At 37.0% G+C, this 20,220-nt stretch overlaps 1 protein-coding gene across 1 annotated transcript in view; it reads left to right on the top strand.

Annotated features, from left to right (window-relative positions):
- Positions 1-20,220, top strand: part of LOC126334910 (uncharacterized) — a 73,767-nt gene that overhangs the window by 40,557 nt on the left and 12,990 nt on the right. Inside the window, exon 4 of the mRNA XM_049997624.1 lies at positions 13,992-14,082. The gene's annotated coding sequence lies outside the window, so the exon portion shown is untranslated. The remainder of the gene's footprint in view (positions 1-13,991; positions 14,083-20,220) is intronic.

Below are 20,220 nucleotides of genomic sequence, written 5' to 3'. Positions count from 1 at the left end.
CTGTCAAGGAGAAGGAAGCCAGTGTGTACTCAGTGTGCATACCGGGGGAATCATTCCAGATGTGGAAAGAGTGCTTTCGAATGCCATGAAGAGTACAGGGTGCAGCCAACTGCAGTTGGTGGCTAATGTTGGTACCAATGACATGTGTAACTTTGGATTGGAGGAGATTCTCTCTGGTTTCGGGCAGCTAGCAGAAATGGTAAAGACTGCCAGTCTTGCTTGCGAGATTACCATCTGCAGCATCATTGATAGAACTCACTGGTCCTTTGGTGCAGAGGTGAGTGCAGGGTCTGAATCAGAGGCTCAGGCAGTTATGTGACCATGTACACTGCAGATTCCTTGACTTGCATCATTGGGTGGCGGGTTTCTGGGTTCCACTTAATAGGTAAGGAGTCCACTACACACAGGAAAAGGCTACTTGGGTACTGGGGGCTGTGTGGAAGGGAGTGAGCAGTTTTTTTTAGGTTAGAGGGTCCCAGGAAAACACAGAAAGGGCATCCATCTGAAAGGGGGCAGGCAAAATACAGCAAGATAGTTGTAGAAACAAGTTGTAAATTTTCATAGCTGTGTTGGGGAAGAACTCAAGCTCCAAGCTCTAATAGAAAGCACTGAAGCTCAAATAGTTATAAGTATGGAAAGCTGGCTAAAGCCGGTTGGTGGTGGAGTAGTTTACCTTGGAGTGAAATTGAAGTAGATACTTCCTCAAAATAGTATGGGTAGAGGTTATACTTGATAATCAGGCTAAACTATTTACTGGATCATTTTACTGACCCCCTGATTTCAAAGATATAGTTGCTGAACAGATCAAAGAAAACTCAAGTCTCATTTCAAGTAAGTAACCCACTCATACAATTATAGTCAATGGTGACTTGAATCTACCCCCGAAATGCTGGAAAAATTATATGTTTAATGCCAGCAACAGGCATAAAAATATCATCGAAAATTCTACTGAACGCTTTCTCAGAAAATTATTTTGAACAATTAGTTCATGAGCCCACTCAAAGCATAAATGGTTGTGAAAGCATATTTGACCTCTTAGCAACAAATAATCCTGGACAAATAGGTAGTATCATGAAAAATACAGGGAATAGTGACCACAAGGCAGTTGCTGCTAGACTGAATACTGCAACACTCACAACCATCAAAAAGAAACACAAAGTACACCTATTTAAAAAAAGCTCATAAAACTACACCTAACACCTTTTTAACTGACAGTCTCCATTCCTGATCTGATCATGTAAGCATAGATAAGATGTGGAGTGATTTCAAAGAGATAGTATTGACAGCAATTGAGAGATATATACTACATAAATTAATAAGTGATGGTACTGATCCCTCATGGTACACAAAATGGGTCAGATCGCTGTTGCAGAAGCAACGAAAAAAGCATGTCAAATTTAAAAGAATGAAAAATCCCAAAGATTGGCAAAGTTTTACATAAGTTCAGTATTTCAATGCGAGATGCTATTAACAATTTCCACAATGAAACTGTCTCAGAATCTGGCAGAAAATCCAAAGAGATTCCAGTCATACATAAAGCACACCAGTGGCAAGATGCAACCAGTACCTTCACTGCATGAGAACAATGGTGAAGTCACTGATGACAGTGCCACTGAAGCAGAGTTATTAAATACAGTTTTCCGAAACTCCTTCACCAAAGAATATTCCTGAATTCCAATCAAGAATAACTGCCAAGATGAGAAACAAAGAAGTACATATCCTCGGTATAGCAAAGCAGCCTAAATCACTTAATAAAGGCAAGGCCTCTGGTCCAGATTTTATACCAGTTAGGTTCCATTCAGAGTATGCTGATACAGTAACTCCATATTTAGCAATTACATGCAACCACTCACTCGCAGAAAGATCCCTACCTAAAGACTGGAAAATTGCTCAAGTCACATCAATACCCAAAAAGGGAAATAGGAGTAATCCACTGAATTACAGGCCCATATCACTAACATCAATTTGCAGTAGGGTTTTGGAACATTTACTGTGTTCGAAAATCATGAATTACCTCAAAGAAAAAAATTTATTTACACATAGTCAGCACGGATTCAGAAAATATTGTTCTTGTGAAACACAACCAGCTCTTTATACTCATGAAGTAATGAGTGCTATCGAAAGGGAATGTCAAACTGATTCCATATTTTTAGATTTCCAGAAGGCTTTCAACACTGTTCCTCATAAGCATCTTCTGTCCAAACAGCATGCCTATGGAATACTGCCTCATTTGTGCTACTGGATTTGTGATACCTTGTCAGAAAGGTCACAGTTCATAGTAATAGATGGAAAGTCATTGAGTAAAACAGAAGTAATATCTAGCGTTCCCCAAGGAAGCGTTTTAGGCCCTCTATTGTTCCTAATCTATGTTATTGACATAGGAGACGATCTGGATAGACCTCTTAGATCGTTTGCAGATGATGCTGTCATTTACCATCTTGTAAAGTCATCAGATGACCAAACCGAATTGCAAAATGATTTAGATAAGATATCTGTGTGGTGTGAAAGGTGGCAATTGACCATGAATCAAGAAAGGTGTGAAATTATTCACATGAGTACTAAAAGAAATCAGCTAAACTTCGATTAAGTGATTAGTCACACAAATCTGAATCCTGTAAATTCAATGGAACACTTAGGGATTACAATTACAAATAACCTAAAGTGGAACAATTACAGGGATACTGTTGTGGCTAGAGCATATCAAAGACTGCGATTCACTGGCAGAACACCTCGAAGTGAAGGTGGAACAGGTCTACTACAGAGACTGCTGACACCATGCTGCGCCCCCCCCCCCCCCCCCTATTCTGGAGTATTGTTGTGTGGTGTGGGATCCACATCAGGTGGGACCGACAGATGTCATCAAAAAAGTTCAAAGAAGGGCAGCTTGTTTCTTGTTTTGTATTATCGCGAAAAAGGGGAGAGAGTACCAGAGACATGATACGTGAATTGGAGTGGCAATCATTAAAACAAAGGCATTTTTCATTGTGACGGGATCTTCTCATGAAATTTCAATCACCAATTTTCTCCTCCAATTGTGAAAACATTCTTTTGGCACCCACCTACATAGGGAGAAATGATCATCACAATAAAATAAGAGAAATCGGGTCTCACACGGGAAAATTTAAGTGTTCGCTTTTCCCACACACTGTTTGAGAGTGGAATGGTAGAGAGACAGCTTGAAGGTGGTTCATCAAACCCTCTGCCAGGTATGTTATTGTGAATAGCAGAATAATCATGTAGACATAGATGCAAACTACAATATACAATGCAATTGCCAACTAGACCTGATGAACTCTGCTGCTGCCTCATTCTCGCCATCACTGATGGGAAGTCTTTGGTGCCTTACAACACTAGGGCCTGTACAGGCCTCACTGATGGATCTTGGCAAGCTGATAAGCTACATCGTTCCTGGGGAGCAGAGTAATTGTTGCTCCCTGTCTTGCAGACAGACCACGACATAGCTCTCCATGACTACGGCCATCTCATTCAGAGCTGTTGGCAATCTTTCTGGGGAACAGTGTGCATTGTAAAGGAGAGTGCTTGGTAATTCAGTGAGAGGGTTGCAGGGCACTGAATAGCACTGGCTGTGTTGCAGTGCTACAAAGTCAGCAACCATCCCTGATGTAGCAGCCATTACTCGAGTGCTCTTTGGCTTACCTGGCTGCCAGCAATATAGGGAAGACAATGCTGTACTTTTTGTTAATATAATGTATAAACTGACAGTAACGTTACCTTGATGCTTTCATGCTTTTGACACATCCTCAATATCACATTCTGCATGACATTATCCTGATGACTGTAGACGCTGTGGTCCAGCTGTCTATAGCTCTAATGAATTCTGCTACTAATGACTTCACACTGAGAGATACAACAAAATATTGCTAACATACTCCACCATAAAGAAATTCAGTATGCTTTCTGGGCAATGGTTCAAATAGAATCTTATGAAAACCTGATGTTAAATTAAATTTGATATAGTCAGAAGGGTTTTCAATTTATGTTTGTAATTGTATAAAGGCTGGTCTCTTCCTCTGTACAAAAATTTAATCAGATATCTAGAATCCAAAACTAGCATCTCTCCTCAATCCTGCTTTGACGCAATCACAAGTAGATTATGTGAACTAACACTTCTTTCAATATTACCATATGTTTCCATTTTTTGTAACTCATTCTCATTAGCTATAGGTTCCCAATATGGTTTTGTGGAAAATGGTTAATGCTACTTTAATTGTCGAGTACACTAATATCCTTTGACTTCTCCTGGACTGTTGTTAAAACATCACTGTATTCACACAATAAAGATTTCAATTCACGTTTTGTTTGTCTGTAAGTCCTGTTTCAGAGATTTTTGCATCTACAAGTTTCTTATATTCTGCTGCATTTGTGTCTAACTGTAGTATACCTCTATCTACAAGTTATCCTTCTTTTGGAAATTTAATGCTCATAATCTTATTGAGATAACAACTTACATTTGGTTTAATAAAACTGCCCATTTGGTGATGTTATGGAAAGTTTCTGTTCTCCCTAGTCAAACCCTACACTCACAGCTCTTATCCAAAATATTCTTAGTATAAAGTCTTCACTAAGTTCAGATATAATTAAACATCCATATGCAAAGGTAACTTCTTCAATAGTAAAAGTGAGTGTAGTTTGATATTTTACTACCCTATTGTGTCTTCCTGTTGCATCTTTTATTTGTAAACCAACTAAATATATTATCTTTTTCACATCTCAGTTCACCTCACTATCTGTGACTATTAGTCGTCTGCCTTCCCAAAAATCAATCAATACTTTGATAAATGGACTGCATACTTAACCACATTTTTCAGAACTAATAGCTTCATGTAATATATCACCATCAATTTCTTTGAAACTATGACCTCCAGGTCTAGTGTCACATCTACTATCATCATTACATCATATGCTTTCATTATACACTCCTGGAAATGGAAAAAAGAACACATTGACACCGGTGTGTCAGACCCACCATACTTGCTCCGGACACTGCGAGAGGGCTGAACAAGCAATGATCACATGCACGGCACAGCGGACACACCAGGAACCGCGGTGTTGGCCGTCGAATGGCGCTAGCTGCGCAGCATTTGTGCACCGCTGCCGTCAGTGTCAGCCAGTTTGCTGTGGCATACGGAGCTCCATCGCAGTCTTTAACACTGGTAGCATGCCGCAGCGTGGATGTGAACCGTATGTGCAGTTGACGGACTTTGAGCGAGGGCGTATAGTGGGCATGCGGGAGGCCGGGTGGACGTACCACCGAATTGCTCAACGCGATCTCCTACCCTGTACGTACAACTCTGGTGATCGTCGAGGGGACACTGAATAGTGCACGGTACATCCAAACCGTCATCGAACCCATCGTTCTACCATTCCTAGACCGGCAAGGAAACTTGCTGTTCCAACAGGACAATGCACGTCCGCATGTATCCCGTGCCACCCAACGTGCTCTAGAAGGTGTAAGTCAATTACCCTGACCAGCAAGATCTTCGGATCTGTCCCCCATTGAGCATGTTTGGGACTGGATGAAGCGTCGTCTCACGCGGTCTGCACATCCAGCACGAACGCTAGTCCAACTGAGGCGCCAGGTGGAAATGGCATGGCAAGCCGTTCCCACAGGACTACATCCAGCATCTCTACGATCATCTCCATGGGAGAATAGCAGCCTGCATTGCTGCGAAAGGTGGATATACACTGTACTAGTGCTGACATTGTGCATGCTCTCTTGCCTGTGTCTATGTGCCTGTGGTTCTGTCAGTGTGATCATGTGATGTATCTGACCCCAGGAATGTGTCAATAAAGTTTCCCCTTCCTGGGACAATGAATTCACGGTGTTCTTATTTCAATTTCCAGGAGTGTATTAACATAAACATCATCATTATTACCATTCTTACCAACAATTTTATCAGTACAACTAATTTTGTCTGTTTCACACTGTTCACCACCATGACATTTTCAGATGTGCACTTAATCTTATTCCATCAACAAGAATACACAGTATCACACAAGCTGATAACCATTTGCCTGAAATTCTTAACTTGATTAATAGCATCAGTATTTGACCACAGGTCACAAAGAAATAATCCACCTTTACCCATTTCATCAGATAACTTACCTTCACTTTTGTATTTGGTAACTAGAATATCATCATAATCTACACACGGTCTTTTACAAGAAATTAAATTACAGTACTCACTAGCTGTCAACACTATCATTAATGTTACTTAAACCTTTGGCAGGGTATTTGGATATCTCTACAACTCTTTTACAGTTACTATATCGTCATCTGTTCCGAATGCTTCCATGTCCTCTTTGAAACATAGAATATATTTCTCCTCTTTATCAGGTATCTCTGAATCACCATAGACTTCATATCATTATTATCACAGTTATCATCAGTATCTTCATCCCTCACTCTTTCAGCAATTTTTGTACTTAAGTTTTCAATTAACACAGTGGTCACATCTTTATTATCTGGTTCTTTCATTAGCTCTTTAATTCCTAAGTAACAATTTAAATTAGTAAGCATCTCATTTTCTGACAAGTGACAAGCTGCTAACCATTCATGAACCCTGATAAGTCAAATATGTCATCTTCTTCATACTTCTCTTAATTAGATGTGTGTTTATTATCCTTATCTGCAGCTTCCCATTTGATTCATTTAAAACTTTCTTTTTCAACAGACATTACATTAATAAGGTAGTATACACTTTTAAAATAATTACTGATTACTTCACTTGAATCTTTATGTTCTACATTCCTGTTGGTCTATTTATTACTATTCATCCACCCCTAAATTGCAGACCACAAATGGAGTGACTATTAGTTTCTCACCATCTGGTTTGTTTTAATGTTTTTGCCTCTGCATGTCATTGTGTCTATGGCAATTCCTGTTTGTGTTGTCAAATCCTATACTCCTGCTTTTATTCCAGTCGTTTGTCTGGTGTCTACATGAATGAAAGTTATTACCGTCATTTGTTTTCTTCTTTCATGATTAGCATCTCCTAAATATTGATTCCCTCCCCTCTGCTGGTAATTGTGACATTGTTCACTCATTTTGTCCACAATTCTGTCTAATTAATTCATAGTGTTATCTGGCCCATACACGACATCCCATTGAATTTCAGCTGGCAGTGGTCTTTTAAATAATATATCTGTGTCATTTCATCAAATGGTTTGTCTAAATGAGTTAATTTCTTTATTTGACTTTTGCAAAATTGTATTATGCTACCACGTCTTTCCCTGAAATGTGGTACACTCAAAAATTCACTTTTCAGCTTAGCTTGTACAGTTTCAGACCAGAACTTACTGAAATTTTTTGAAAACATGCAGGTGACATATCTACAGATGAATTTTGATTTGCCCCTGACCAAGCTTCCACTTCCAAAAAAATTTTAAACAACTTGGTTTTCGTACTGTCACTCACACTAGGTACAAAATTTTCTTTATAATTTTGTAAAAAGTTAACTGGGTGTAAACTGCCTTCACCTGAAAAGTTTTTCACAGGAATATTAGCCATGGTACATGAGCTACTGAAAAGATTTCTGCTAACTATATCATTTCTTAAATGTTCAAGTTTTTTTGGAAAATCACAAAAATAGAATTTTCCAAATTAGATACATTGTTGGTGTTCACTATTTCATTAGAGTTTATTTGACTAACTATTTTAACATTCTCATCAAAATTACTTTCATCAATAGCTAATTGTGTTCCTACACTTGAGATACAAGATTTTAAAATTTAGTCCATTTTTTGATTTCAGTACAAACATTTTTTCTGTATCTTTGGCTTGTTTGATTTTATTACTCAGCTTTCATTGTGCTTTCTCACTTTTGTTTCTGCAGCCAAAACTCTGGTTTCCAAACCATTATTTTCTATGCAAGGTTATGAATCACCTGTGAGAATGACTGTTCAAGACTTGCAACTTTCTGGTTCACATGCTGTTCAAGATTAACAATTGAGTGATTAACTCATATAATTGATTCTCTTATATTCTGGAACTGTTACTCCTTTTAGATTCAATGCTGTTTCATAAACTGAACTATTTCTGCTAACATATTTTTTACATTGTTTATCCCTCTGTTTGACTAAATCAAACAGTTCATTGTCTTGCTTAATTGTTCTGGTAGTTATGTAGTTGGTGCACCAGTCTGCTTCAGCTTTCTCAAGCTGTTTTCAAAAGCTGGGCAGTGGGTCATTTAATTATTAAACTGGACACAAGGTGTTTCCTGTTTATTTCAAAAAGGCCATGTCGTTTCCTCATTACTGATGTATATCAGCCACAATTTATAAAGACACAACGTTGCCAGGCATCAAAGGATAACGAGCTACTAACTTCCACCACTAACATCTCTCTGACTGACAAAGCACTTTCCCTTTCTTTGTACACAAAAATAGACTGCATTCCGGTATTTCGGTAATGCTACATTTGCTAGTCAATTCAACAATTTTGTTTTAATAACTTTGATTCTTGCAATTATACAATTGTTTGGTAAGTTGTGTTTAGCTTTTATAATAAAACAGATAACTAAAAACATAAGAAGAATTATTTTTATGTATTTAATTAAGATAATCAAATCGGTCATTAGTCATTAATCAATATGTAGAACTAATAGATGTGTTTTAGAAATATAAATGCAGTTGTGCAAAACTGACTTTTGCTTGCATGCACTAATAAACAGTTAAATATAGTTATAACCCTTTCTGCTTTCCCTCTGAACGTAATATGAAAATTGTAGAGAACTTATTTTACAGAGATTTGGCATTTTTCTGTTATGTTATAAAACTGGTTTAATTACAATTTGGATTATATCTCCTTGCACTGATAGTCATCAGCAGATCCAGATCTATGTTATTTCTGAATGAGAGTTTGAGATATGACATAAAAATTTTTTAAAAAATGTCAATTTTTCAAAAATATGTTCATTTTCCAAAGAGTTTGATATGTAAAACATACATGTTCAAGGAAATGTAAGATATGCTACTTGGTCTTAATTGTGCCAAAGTGCCAAGTTCATGTCAATTTTTGAACTCAGATTTGAAGAGATGTTTCCCAAAACTCTTTGTCAAATTAAAACTACAAAGAGAAATCAATGGGTGACTACAGGTATCAAAAAATCCTCAGAAACTCTTAGATATCTCAACTCCATAAAAAATAATCAATCTAACCCAGAAGTTCTGCAATTACACAAAAAGTGCAGGAAAATATACAGAAAGGTGTTGCTCGCTGCACAAAAACTTTCAAACAACAAAATATTACTTGAAGCTGAAAACAAGAGCAAAGCAGCCTGGAACATCGTCAAACAGGAAACATCTAACTCTGCTAAGAAGGACCTCAATTCACATATTAAAAACAAAGATGTACCAGTAGGTAACCCTAAAAAATTTGCTGATTTTGTAAACTCATATTTCAGTAGTATTGCAAAAAAATTACAGCCGAAATTTCCAGATACGTATGATTTACCTACTCAGAACCAGCCAACAAACTCAATGGTGGTCTTGCCAACTACAGAAAGGGAAGTGGCACTAGTAGTACACCAACTAAAAAATAAAACCTCAGTAGGACTTGATGAGATCACATTCTGTGTAATTAAAGAATGTATAGACTCCATAAAGGGCCGATTAACAGACATAATTAATGAATCTTTCGAATCTGGATACTTTCCGGAGTATCTAAAACAAGCAAAAGTTATACTTGTCCTTAAAAAAGGAGATGTGGAAAATGTAGAGAACTACAGGCTGATTTCTGTACTGTCTATCATTTCTAAAATAATAGAAATACTAGTCAAAAAGAGACTGCTAAATTACCTGAATAAATATAACCTTCTTTCCATTGACCAATTTGGTTTTCAGCCCAGAAAAGGCACACAATCTGCTATAGCACAGTTCACTAAAGTAATTTTAGAAGCACTGGACAAAGGTGAAAATGTAAGTGGTATCTTTTTAGACTTGTCCATGGCCTTTGATACAGTTGACCACAAAATCTTACTTCATAAATTAGGGCAAATAGGAATAAGAGGTGTGACAAAGAAGTGTTTCAAATCATACTTGGAAAACAAAGTTCAACGAGTTGAGATATCACAAGTTTCAAACAATTCCCTTGTAAAACACCCGTCTAACCCAGAAAAATGTGAATATAGGCCTCCCACAGGGAAATGTATTAGGCCCAATATTGTTTCTTATATACATTAACGACTTCCCACAAAGTATCAGACATGGAGAAAAAATACTTTTTGCTGATGACAGCAACATAGTAATAACAGGTGAAAATACAACACAACTGTCAGAAAGAGCAAACGAGGCTCTCAGTGATGTCCACAACTGGTCATTATAAAATAAAGTAACCATAAATGTAAAGAAAACTAACTATATTAACTTCCAATTGAACAAAAAACACAATGCCACTACAATAAAAGTTAATAATAATGGATTAGAATGTGTAACATGTACCAAATTCTTAGGGATGAATGTAGACAGCCAATTGAAATGGACAAACCATGTCAACATTTTGGCAAAGAAATTATCCACAGCATGCTATGCTCTTAGAACCCTTGCACCGGTATGCAATACCTGTCTTAAAATAACATATTACGGATATCTACACTCAGTCCTCAGCTATGGGATCATGTTTTGGGGAACAAGAGCCAGTAACATACAAACTGTGTTCAAAGTACAAAAAAGAGCCATAAGGATAATAACAAACAGCAACAACAGGGCCCACTTCTTAGAATTTTTTAGAAAGCTAGGCATTCTAATTGTTTCTTGTGAGTATATCTTTCAGAACATAATGTTCATTAAGAAAAATCTCAACATGTACAACACAAACAGCCTAATACATGACCATGAAACAAGAGCTTGTCACCACCACCAAGATAGAAAGAACAAGGCAAAGACACGAAAAAGTATATTTTATAATGGGATAAAACTGTATAACAAATTACCACAAGAAATTAAAGAAATAAATGAGCCCCTCACTTTCAGACAAGAGCTTAAAACCTTTTTAGTAAGTAAAAGTTGTTATACTGGAAAAGAATATTTAACATAGATGTAGATTATTAGCAACATATGACATTATCACCAAAATATGTAATTATAAATGTGTGTATGACTAGTTATAAAAACTACACGAAATATGAGAAACCTGTTTCATTGTAAATGTAAATGTGTGCTCATGTGTTGTAAACTGACGACATCCATACAACATTTATTGTTCCATGAATGAATAAATAAATAAACAAGATGGTAAACATTTCTTCAATTCTTAGGTCCCAAAATTGTTCCTCTCTCTGATTTTGCTACAGCTTTACACAGCATACTTACCTTTCTGCAAAAGAATCTATTACCTCATCAAAGTTAGTCAAACATTTTTCTACATACAAAATAAAAATGTCATTGTCTAATACAGAAAAAGCAGTTAATATGAATTGATGAATTGTACCCAAGACTGGTGTGGTTTCTCGATTTGATTATGGGTATTTTGTCACTATCGGCTACATAAAATGAAACAAAAACAAATAAGTGAGACTGTCTTGGCACAAATGGTCATTTTTATCTACCTCATTTGCATAAATAACACAACAGAATATAATTCCCAAAGTACCAATATCAAATGCCTATTAGGCCTACTACGAGAAAAAGTTTTAGGTTAGGGAATAGTTTTACAGTTTGCAGCTTCATGTTTGTCCCCTTTCTAGTTAGTGGTGTCACTTTTGCCATTTTCAGATTTTTTGGGGAATATCCCACTCATGAATGATGAATTGAAAATATCTTTCATTAAAAGATATTAGTGAATAAGTATTCAGCAGGGACTGATTTTATCATCAAAGCAAATGTAACCTCTTTTGTAGGACCATTAGTCCTACAAAAGAGGTTACATTTGCTTTGATGATAAAATCAGTACCTGCTGAATACTTATTCACTAACCTTTTTATAATGACAGACAATTCCTCAGGTGTTGTAGGAGACATAAATAGGGTTCTTGTAAGAATTTTTGTATCTGACTGGAGTGCATTGCTGTCTGGTTGTGAGTTGTAATGTTTGGTAATCAGAAGGTGTGCTACATTAGAAAAGTAGTTGTTAAATTTAGTAGCCATTACTGTGTGGATGATTATTTTATTGTTGTTTTCATGACGTTCTATATTTTTGTGGGCTAATGATGTAGTACCTGATTCTCTTTTGATGATACTCCAGGTTACTTTAATCTTATTCCTGGAGTTTTTTATTTGTTTGTCAATTTCCATTTTCCTTTTGTTATAACTTGTCTAAGTATTTGTTTGTATTGTTTAAAGTAGTTGATAAATACAGGATTTATGGATTGCTTTGAGTATTCATGTAAGTTACTTTTATTCTGACATGATCTTTTTATTCCTGTTGTGATCCATTTATTTGATTTGTCTACAGAATTTATAAGTGATGTTTGTTTAGGAAATGCTATTTCAAAAAAATGTTTGTCTGTGGCCATACATTTATCAAAATTGTCATCTGTGTTGTTTGAACTGTAAATGTCAGTCCAGATTTCTCTTCTCAAGAGAGAACAAAAGTAATCTATGTTTTCATTGTTAAACATCCTGACGATAGCTCTAGTTTTCTGGGCTTTTGTGTTTCCTGGAATAGCGGTTGTTAGTATTTGGGCACTGTGATCACTAAAACCAGTGTTTGCAGTCTGTGTGTTGCACGTATATTTATCTGTATGTACAAACACCTGATCTATGGTTGTTGCAGATGTAGTTGTTATACGAGTTGGGTTAGTTATAGTTGGTTTTCTTTGATTTCATCTTTGAATTTACTGTGTTTGGAGAAATCAACATTGAAATCTCTACATATGATATTTTTTTGAGGGTGCTGAAATCCTCTGACAGCTCTTCCATATGATTATAAAAAACTTGTTTTATCGCCATCTGGTGACCTATATACACAGATGATTACAGCATTTCTAGTTGGCAGTTCTACTATTGACAGTTCTATGTCTCTTTCTTTAGATAAGCTGTCAAATTTGGTCATGTGAGTGAAGTCTCTATATTCTTCAACATATATGAAGCTACCACCATGCCTGAGTACTTCTCTGCAAAAAGATATTCGATTCTTTAACTGTAGAATTTCTTAATGCCAGCAATAAAAGTAACAGATCTTCATCTTCACAATTATCACATTTACTCCACCCTTCTACATGATTATCCTTCAAAGAAAATAGTCAGAGACACAAAGCAACATGTGCATAATATAAAACCAGTCACATATAACAGCAGCCCCATGTAATTCACTAACAAGAACAAATATTATACACATATCAAAGTGATTCTTTTACACAAAAAATGACATACTTATCTACAACCTTTGCTTTGAAATTGATCTGAAATTCATAATTAACAATTTCAATGTCATTGACTTCAAACAGAAAAAAAAGTTCTTTGAAAGATATTAGGACTAATATTCCTATAATTAAAATTATAAGAAATGTGAAATAATACTTTTGAATTAATTTGTATTGTGCAACAAATTTTATTCAGTTTATCAGATAATCCTTTCCTTAAATCTATTGACAATAACGGTATGTAGTTAAAGATGAACCTTTGATCAATCCCATTACAGTATTAACTGATAAAGAGAAATGTTTATTGCAGCAACCTACAATCAATAAATAATTTTCAGTTGTATAGGACATTCATATTACAAACTAGTGTTATGAAAATCAAATACACTGTAGAGCTGTCATTGTATTAAAATGGAAATGAAGTTTTTGTCACATATGCATTGCAATTTTGGTGAAACAATAACCTGATAAGATACTTCTGTCAACATAATCTTTCAAGATTCTAACTCATGGCCACAATTTTCTTTATTTCTTTCTTTTTTTTAAAAAACAAGAAATGGTGACATGTGTGAAATGTTCTGTTTGTACATAACACATTCTCTAGTTCTTTTCTCTGCATGTGTGTCTCAAAGAAAATAGAAATTGATACTTCTTGGATATATCTTGACAGAATGACTGCTGGCTCTGGAGGGCAATGGGCAGGCAGCCCCCAGCTCTCTAGTAATGGTGACACTATGTGGTTCACACAATGGACTTACTGTGTAAGTAAATAGCATATTTAATCAAGAAAAATATGTACTTGCAATATCAAAGATTGTAATTGTTCTACGAAGGTGCAACACAATAATCTGTTCACTATTGTCATTAAATGAGTAATTTCAAGCTTGATGTTATTCATATAAAGGCGTAGATACTGGTAATGAATGGTGATTAGTAAATGAACATTTTAGATTTTATAGATAAAATCCCCCCCCATGAACCATGGACCTTGCCGCTGGTGGGGAGGCTTGCATGCCTCAGCAATACAGATGGCCGTACCGTAGGTGCAACCACAACGGAGGGGTATCTGTTGAGAGCCCAGACAAACATGTGATTCCTGAAGAGGGGCAGCAGCCTTTTCAGTAGCTGCAGGGGCAACAGTCTGGATGATTGACTGATCTGGCCTTGTAACAATAACCAAAATGGCCTTGCTGTACTGGTACTGCAAAGGACTGAAAGCAAGGGGAAACTACAGCCGTAATTTTTCCCGAGGGCATGAAGCTTTACTGTGTGGTTAAATGATGATGGCGTCCTCTTGGGTAAAATATTCCGGAGGTAAAATAGTACCCCATTCGGATCTCTGGGCGGGGACTACTCAAGAGGACGTTGTTATCAGGAGAAAGAAAACTGGCATTCTACGGATCGGAGCGTGGAATGTCAGATCCCTTAATCGGGCAGGTAGGTTAGAAAATTTAAAAAGGGAAATGGATAGGATAAAGTTAGATATAGTGGGAATTAGTGAAGTTTGGTGGCAGGAGGAACAAGTCTTTTGGTCAGGTGAATACTGCGTTATAAATACAAAATCAAATAGGGGTAATGCACGAGTAGGTTTAATAATGAATTAAAAAAATAGGAGTGCAGGTAAGCTACTACAAACAGCATAGTGAACGCATTATTGTGGCCAAGATAGTCACGAAGCCCACGCCTACTACAGTAGTACAAGTTTATATGCCAACTAGTTCTGCAGATGATGAAATGTATGATGAAATAAAAGAAATTATTCAGATAGTGAAGGGAGACGAAAATTTAATAGTCATGGGTGACTCGAATTCAAGTGGAGGAAAAGGGAGAGAAGGAAACAGAGTAGGTGAATAAGGATTAGGGCTAAGAAATGAAAGAGGAAGCCGTCTGTTAGAATTTTGCACAGAGTATAACTTAATCATAGCTAACACTTGGTTCAAGAATCACAAAAGAAGATTGTATACATGGAAGAATCCTGGAGATACTAAAAGGTATCAGGTAGATTATGTAAAGGTAAGACAGAGATTTAGGAACCAGGTTTTAAATTGTAAGACATTTACAGGGGCAGATGTGGACTCTGACCACAATCTATTGGTTATGAACTGCAAATTAAAATTGAAGAAACTGCAAAAAGGTGGAAATTTAAGAGGATGGGACCTGGATAAACTGACTAAACCAGAGGTTGTGCAGAGTTTCAGGGAGAGCATACGGGAACAATTGACAGCAGTGGGGGAAAGAAGTACAGTAGAAGAAGAATGGGTAGCTCTGAGGGATGAAGTAGTGAAGGCAGCAGAGGATCAAGTAGGTAAAAAGACGAGGGCAAGTAGAAATCTTTGGGTAACAGAAGAAATATTGAATTTAAATAATTAATGGAAAATCTTATATAAAGATGTGAAACAAATACTAACAAAGAGATAGAGGGGCTGGCCAGTACTTACCTCAGCTCAGTACAGCCGATAGATACACAAAAAACAACCGAAAATTTAAGTTCCTAGCTTCCGGAATAAATGTTCCTTCATCAGGGAGGAGAGAGGGGAAAGAAAGGGAAGAAAGGAAAGTGGATTTAGTTGCTCACAACCCAGGTTATGAAGCAACAGGGAAAGGAAAACAGGGAGGGTAGCAAGGATCCTTGCTACCCTCCCCGTTTTCCTTTCCCCGCTGCTTCATAACCTGGGTTGTGAGTAACTAAATCCACTTTCCTTTCTTCCCTTTCTTTCCCCTCTCTCCTCCCTGATGAAGAAATATTGAATTTAATTGAAGAAAGGAGGAAACATAAAAATGCAGTAAATGAAGCATGCAAAAAGGAATACAAACGTCTCAAAAATGAGATCAACAGGAAGTGCAAAATGGCTAAGCAGGGATGGCTAGAGGACAAATGTAAGGATGTAGAGGCTTATCTCACTAGGAGTAAGATAGATACTGCCTACAGGAAAATTAAAGAGACCTTTGGAGAAAAGAGAACCACTTGTATGAACATCAAGAGCTCAGATGGAAGCCCAGTTCTAAGCAAAGAAGGGAAAGCAGAAAGGTGGAAGGAGTATATAGAGGGTCTATACAAGGGTGATGTACTTGAGGACAATATTATGGAAATGGAAGAGGATGTAGATGAAAATGAAATGGGAGATATGATACTGCGTGAAGAGTTTGACAGAGCACTGAAAGACCTGAGCTGAAACAATGCCTCGGAAGTAGACAACATTCCATTAGAACTACTGACGGCCTTGGGACAAAACTCTACCATCTGATAAGCAAGATGTATGAGACAGGTGATGTACCCTCAGACTTCAAGAAGAATATAATAATTCAAATCCCAAAGAAAGCAGGTGTTGACAGATGTGAAAATTACCGAACTAACAGTTTAATAAGTCACAGGTGCAAAATACTAACGCGAATTCCTTACAGACAAATGGAAAAACTAGTAGAAGCCGACCTCGAGGAAGATCAGTTTGGATTCCGTAAAAATGTTGGAACATGTGAGGCAATACTGATGTTGACTGGAATACTCACTTTCAAATTCTAATGGTGGCAGGGGTAGAATACAGGGAGCGAAAGGCTATTTACAATTTGTACAGAAACCAGGTGGCAGTTATAAGAATTGAGGGGCATGGAAGGGAAGCAGTGGTTGGGAAGGGAGTGAGACAGGGTTGTAGCCTCTCCCAATGTTATTCAATCTGTATATTGAGGAAGCAGTAAAGGAAACAAAAGAAAAATTCGGATTAGTTATTAAAATCCATGGAGAAGAAATAAAAACTTTGAGGTTCGCCAATGACATTGTAATTCTGTCAGAGACAGCAAAGGACTTGGACGAGCAGTTGAACGGAATGGACAGTGTCTTGAAAGGAGGATATAAGATGAACATCAACAAAAGCAAAATGAGGATAATGGAATGTAGTCAAATTAAGTTGGGTGATGCTGAGGGAATTAGATTAGGAAACGAGACACTTAAAGTAGTAAAGGAGTTTTGCTATTTGGGGAGCAAAATAACTGATGATGGTCGAAGTAGAGAGGATACAAAATGTAGACTGGCAATGGCAAGGAAAGCATTTCTGAAGAAGGGAAATTTGTTAACATCGAGTATAAATTTAAGTGTCAGGAAGTCTTTTCTGAAAGTGTTTGTATGGAGTGTAGCCATGTATGGAAGTGAAACATGGACAATAAATAGTTTGGACAGAAAGAGAATAGAAGCTTTTGAAATGTGGTGCTACAGAAGAATGCTGAAGATTAGATGGGTAGATCACATAACCAATGAGGAGGTATTGAATAGAATTGGGGAGAAGAGGAGTTTGTGGCACAACTTGACGAGAAGAAGGGACCGGTTGGTAGGACATGTTCTGAGGCATCAAGGGATCACAAATTTAGCATTGGGGGGCAGCGTGGAGGGTAAAAATCATAGAGGGAGACCAAGAGATGAATACACTAAGCAGATTCAGAAGGATGTAGGTTGCAGTAGGTGCTGGGAGATGAAGAAACTTGCACAGGATAGGGAAGACCACAACAACAACAGATAAAACCTTCTCTGTCATGTTCTTTCTGTATAATAAGCCATACTATAGATGTCCACATCACTGCTAGATCCTCCAATGTATTGTGACCAACATTTTTATTGCATTTTCAAGAGAACTCTGAATTGTAAATTCTGAAACCTATTTGCACATTAACAGTTAATAATAATATTGTAATATCATTGCAGTGTGGCCCATTATTTATAGTGGGTTATAACTGCTTCCTTTGCTTTTTAAATTCTAGCTTTATCATAGAAATGAATCATCTGTTAACTTTTCCTAGACATTCTCAAGCCAAGGAGAGCTCTTGAATATAGCATTTACAAACAAATACATACAGATCTTTATTTACAGGCCTTTAAATACAAATTTATGCAACAACACAACTATGTGCTAAGAACACTTTACCATAAGACAACTGAACCATATGCCGAACAGAAACTATTCAGTGTGTTTCTGTAAGAGCACGAAAAACTTTAACAGGACATAGAGGATGCTCTGCTGAACAATTTGAGGTAGGGAACCTGGATTCGGAGAAGCCAGCTGAAGCAAATAATAGGAATAAAATCACAGTACTGTGTACTTTTTTATTTACATAATTACAGTCAACTGCAAATATCATCATTGACACAATGAGTGTACCATTTGTACTGTATTTTACAAAATGTGCTGAAACTGATGGCCATCAACCTCAATGCAAGCATGACAGTGGCAAACAAGATTCTGATGCACCCTGACAAATATCCCTGGTGTGTTTCGAATCAGATCACAGGCAGATACAGTTCTGGTAGCTGATTCCAACTCCGTATCCACTGGAGTATCATAACAAGGGGATTCAGGCCAGGTGACCGTGCAGGCCATGGAATAAGACCTCCCCTTCCAGTGAGGCAACCAGGAAATACTTCCAAGCAATTAGGCTCATTCTCCTTATTTCCTTGCAGGAAATAAAGAATATACATATAAATAAACAGCACAGTGTGTGTAAACTTGTGAGAATGTTAGTTTAAATAAGCTGAAAGACAGTAATGCTAGACAAAGTGACAGACAAGTTTACTTCTTTATCTCCTTAAGCTGGTTTCCCTGACCCTAGGTTCCCTTCCTCAAATTGTTCAGTGGAGCACTCTCTATGTCCTGCTACATTTTTGCACACATTTATGGAAACATCCTGTATATTGGTTTCTGTCGACCACAGACAGTTTTTGTCAGAATTGACACCCAAAATCTGGGTGTATTCTCTATAGGGAATTCATCCAGGGAAGGAAGGAAATGGTTGATGATGAGAAGCCAAAATCTAGTGCATATTTACGTTACACTAGGAAATATCAACTGATTTTAACACATCATTAGAAAATCATATCATTAGAATATCACACTCTGCTGCAGAGTGAAAATCTCATTCAGAAAATCATATGATTAAGTGATCAAATGAACAATGACTTGAGTCATATCTCAAATGTCCAATGGAATTTTGCTCCATAATAATTCATTATTAAGAAAGATAGTCTTCATTAAACAAAACCATGCCCTAAGAATAATATGTGGAATGATTGCATCATGATCATTTGGTAGATAACAGTTTAAGAAGTCAGGTTTGTAACAACAGCATCTCAGATGTCTAAAGATATTTGAAGAGCTCTCTGTACATGCTGTAACAAATCCAAGAAGAGCAGTGGGTACATTCATCACTTGCTTAGGCTTTAGGAATTCACTCTATAAGAGGTGCTTCATGGGAGTGGACCATGCATTCTGTGAGTGAGAATTTTACAAAAACAGTGATTCAGTGACTGCAGTGACTGCATGATGTAAATGACGCTTCAAGTGTTCCCCTCTTCTGAAAATGGATGAAAACGTTTGAGGAGACCAATTCAACACTTACCAACCTGAAATCCTGGTAACGCAGGTCATCAAGAATGGGGAAATCCATTGAGAGCGTAAATTGGTCTGTTCGTGATGATCCTAACTTCTCTATTTATAAGTGTGCTAGTTCTTTAAATGTGCGTAGATCACCACTGTACCAAATTCTGAAAAGAGACCTTAAACTGCACCCTCACAAAATCCAACTGGTGCAAGAATTAAAGCCTCAGGATGCTGGACACTGGCTGCAGTTTGCTAATGATGTGACTGAATGCCATTAATTTAACATCATCTTGTTTTCTGATGAGGCTCATTTTCACTTGAACAGTCACATCAATAAGCAAAATTGTCACTTATGGAGTGCAAAAAATCCTAAACAGAAACACAAGAAACCCCCTCATTTGCCAAAAGTTACTGTAGATGCTGTGATGTTGACTTGAGGAATGTCTGATTCATACTTTTTTGAGGACAAGAGTGATCATGCAGTTGCAGTGAATTCGGATCATTATGTGACAACATTTAATGATGTTTTGGTGCCTGAAT

The sequence above is a fragment of the Schistocerca gregaria genome, chromosome 2 (assembly GCF_023897955.1).
Source record: "Schistocerca gregaria isolate iqSchGreg1 chromosome 2, iqSchGreg1.2, whole genome shotgun sequence".
Lineage (NCBI taxonomy): Eukaryota > Metazoa > Arthropoda > Insecta > Orthoptera > Acrididae > Schistocerca > Schistocerca gregaria.
Note: the sequence above shows the minus strand (reverse complement) of the source record. Positions and strands in the feature narration are given on the sequence as shown.